The sequence below is a fragment of the Phascolarctos cinereus genome, unplaced genomic scaffold, assembly GCF_003287225.1.
Source record: "Phascolarctos cinereus isolate Bilbo 61053 unplaced genomic scaffold, phaCin_HiC Scaffold_726;HRSCAF=1367, whole genome shotgun sequence".
Lineage (NCBI taxonomy): Eukaryota > Metazoa > Chordata > Mammalia > Diprotodontia > Phascolarctidae > Phascolarctos > Phascolarctos cinereus.
Genome location: NW_027556098.1, coordinates 142,075,500 through 142,079,529, shown reverse-complemented (window position 1 = coordinate 142,079,529; position 4,030 = coordinate 142,075,500). Strand labels below are relative to the sequence as shown.

The window sequence follows — 4,030 nt, the reverse complement described above, 5'->3', positions numbered from 1 at the left end:
CACTCAGGAGGACCTGAGTTCAAATCTGGCCTCAGGCACCTAACACTTACTTGCTGTGTGATTGTGGGCAAGTCACTTAACTTCAATTGCCTCACCCACCCCAAAAAAATGAGGGAAAAGAGGGCAAAGGTGAGTAAGGGAAGCTTTGGGAAGCTTCTTGGGGGTGATTTCCTCCCCCCACAGACTTTCTGAATGGGTTTAGCAGCATTCACAGGAATACAAAAATGTTGACCGCTTTCCTACTACAAAGTAATAGTTGTAGTTTTCATCAGTATAAATTTCAGATTTGTTGTTGGAAATTACTGGAAAGGCAGACCTTAGTAGTAGCCCAAGAACACTTGTCCGTGGCCAGCTTTATTCTATCCAGTGGATAAACTCCTTCACAAAGACTGATGAGCACAGATCACTGTCACAGAACATGCTCATATAAGGAGGAGTGCTATTTAAAACAATGAGTCCTGAAATGAGTCACAGCTGCCTTATACCCATCATGGGCTATGAATGTCCATCTCTCAGAGAGTGTTTTCCCAGTCTGAACATTGGATGAAGTCACTATTGATACAGTTTTCTGCACAGTCTTCTGAATAATTATTTTAGCTTGTAGGTGTGCCTGCAACTCATCAGTAATTTTCTTGGCTTCATTTGCATCATCAGGGGCCATTAATTTCCTTTTTGTGATTTCAGTGGGGATGTCAGGACTTGGAGTGAGGTCATGGCATTTCACAGGTGGCAGAGAAATGGGAGAACTGACTTCATGTTTCATTCCCTGAAACTGTATCATGTTGATGTAGGAAACTGTCTTGTTCCCATACTGCATAACAGGGCTGGTATTGGAATGCTTTTTCACTAACTAAAATTGTTTATACAGTCTCCTTAGTCAAATCTTCCACATCTGAATCTTCAATCTAGTTAACACCATACTAATCTCCCAGGTAAAGTACTTCTTTCTTTATCATAGTAACAGACATAGGAAGATTCTCTGGGATTGGCAGCAGTAGTTGCAAAAACATTGATATCATCAGGCCGGTGGTCCATCACTGAGCCAGATTCACATGATTCAATATAGCACACCTTCTTTTACTATTTTTTATGTTGGTGCATATAACAGATAGTCTTATTGAAATCTTTTATGTGAAGAACATCAAGGAAAGCCAAGATTCCAGGAGTTCCAGAATCAGTGAAGCAAAGAAAACATGATCCCTGGGACCACTATTCAAAACTTTCCCTGTTTCTCTATTCTTCATAGCTTCAGCACCACCTTGTAACACAGAGAGGAAGGTTTCTAAGATGACATCTGTGTATAGTGTGTGGTCTTTTGGGACCTCTTTGAACACATCAGTGCCATTGAGTCTATTGATGATAATATTTTTTGTAGGATTTTCTTCATTGTTTGCAATGTTATCATACTTTATGATAATTATTCGTTCATCAGGAATCCTGCTTCAGTGAATGATCCCATTTGCGTGGCAGGCATCAGCCTGGTGGCTGAACTTATACCAGCCACTTGAGCCTGCCACAAAAACAATCCAGTGCTTGTCTCCATCCTTAGGATAATCCAGGGACAAAGTATTAATTCCTACGACCACAGTCAATGATGCAACTGTCTTCAAAATCATTTTGTTCTTTGGCTCAGATTGCTCCTGGCACAGTTGGTCCATGGTAGGACCAGAGAGAAATCACAGGCAAGTTGTGCAGCCCAGAGCTTTAACTCACCCGCTGGCCCTGACTCCACTTTGCCTGTTGTTGTTGTTATTCATATTCTTGCTATTATCTTTGACCTTCTTGGTGACAATATCTACCAGTGGGATTTCTAGGTTAGAGGCTGTAGAAATTTAGATCATTTTTTTAGCTTAACAAAAATCATTACTGCTAGGCCACAGAAGGGCTGAACCATTATACTCTCCACTTAAAGAGCCCATATATTCTTGAACTACTGAGTGACTAGCTTCAGTCCCAGGGAGCCTAATCACCTAAAGTAAAGGTCAGATTTTTTTTTCTCAGACCCTGTGGCTCATTATTTTCTACCTCAGTGCTCCAGGGAAAAATTCCTTAAGCATTAAGTGGCACATGTTTAGGGTCTTCCCAAAATGGGGAGTATAAATGTATTTAAGGTACAATATGAATCAGATATAGGACAGATACTTATTTCTTACATATAAATGAAATGCTAAATATGTAATATTCACAAGGGGGCATTGACAGAAAGTCTTGAAACAGAATTCAGTAACAATTTATAACTACTGTTATAATCTCCCAGGAAACTGAGACTTAAAACTCATCAGAATATAAAGCAGTCTGTGGGACTGTGAAACAGACATTGTTATATTTCACCTTGGCTCAGCTTTGCAATGTCCCTTCAACATCTTTGTCTTCTAGCCAGTAAAGACAGAGTTCCAACTTTCGCTGGTGATTTGTCTTGTCTGATGAGAATTTCCTTCTCCAGTCAGCTTTGACCAAGGGATTCAGGTTCTCTGGACCTGTTGAACTCATAATAATAGCTCCTCCAAGTTTGGACATAGCCATCTTGAGGTCAGTTTTCATCACCAGGAAAATACACAGCAGAAGAAGCCACCAGAAGCCCAGCTTTAAACTGGCATACCTGAGTCCTCTCTCCCTATCTTCCCACCATCCTGCCTCCCCCTTCCAGCTGTACATTTTTTGCTGTTCAGTTGTTTTTGTCATGTCTGACTCTTCACGACCCCATTTGGGGTTTTCTTGGCAAAGATACTTGAGTGGTTTGCCATTTCTTTGGCTCTTTTAACAGATGAGGATACTGAGGCAAACAGTATTAAGTGACTTGCTCAGTGTGACATAGCTAGTAAGTGTCTGAGGTTGGATTTGAACTTAAGTCTTCCTGACTCTAGGCCCAGCATTCTATCCACCTAGCTGCCTCCGGCTATACATTAGAGTGGTTACAATTCTGTCAGGGTGTGAGAAGAGTGACCAGACCTATTGTCACCTTTCCTGTAAGAGGCTCACCAGCTGGGAAGAGAAGATATGATTGAGAGTAAGTCATTCCTTTTTAAAGATTCATTGAGTCATCAGCAGTTCTTGCTCTGGGGCCAGTGGGGGATTTTGTTGTCATTTCCTTCATGTACATTTCAGTACTGAGAAGTCACACAGGAAGTAGCCAGGGAATCCATCATTCCCAAAGCACCCTAACTGTACTTTAGGAAGCTTTGAATAATCTCTGGGTACCACCAATCCTGTCCCACATTTTCTTCACCCCCAAAGAATCACTTCCAAATCATTTCCCAAAATGGTTGGACCAATTCAAAGCTCTAACTACAATATATTAACGTGTCTATTTTCCCAAACCCCTTCTAATATTGACTATTGCCATCTTTTGCTATCTTTGGCAATCGATGAGTGTAGGGTAACACTTCAGAGTTTTTAAATTAAAAAAAATTCTTATTAGTGATCTAGTACATTTCCCCCCATAGTTATTAATAATTTATAATGTTCTTTGTGAGAACTGTTTATTCATGTTTTTGATCATGTATCCATTGCATAATGCCTCTTGGTCTCAGATATTTCTATTAATTCTCTGAAAATCTTAGACATGTAACCATTATTTTATTTAAGATATTTGATGGAAATTGTTTCCCAAATTGACACCTTCCCTTCTTATACCATTTGCATTGATTTTGCTAGTGAAAAAAACCTTTTAGCTTAGTTTAATTGAAATGATCTATTTTATCTTCTATGACAGAGGAAATCGCCCCTTTTGTTTATGAACTCTTCCCTTAGCCATAAATATGAAACATATTTGATCTTCTCTTTTTAGTTTTTTTCTTTTATGGTAAAACCTTTAATATTTAGGTCACATATCAATTTTTAGCATGGTATAAGTTATTGGTCTAAACCTAATTTCTACTATACTTTTTCAGATTTCCCAGCAGTTTTTACCAAAATGGGAGTTTTTCCTAAAGTACCTTATGTTCTCAGATTTATGAACACTAAGCTATTGATTTCAATAATTTCTGATTCTTTCTTAGTCTGTTCTTATTTACTTTTTATTTTTAAACCA

At 38.9% G+C, this 4,030-nt stretch overlaps 1 pseudogene; it reads right to left on the bottom strand.

The window, feature by feature from the left end:
• Positions 1 to 280: 280 nt before the first annotated feature.
• Positions 281 to 1,628, bottom strand: LOC110192106 (legumain pseudogene; annotated as a pseudogene).
• Between the last annotated feature and the right edge of the window lie 2,402 nt (positions 1,629 to 4,030).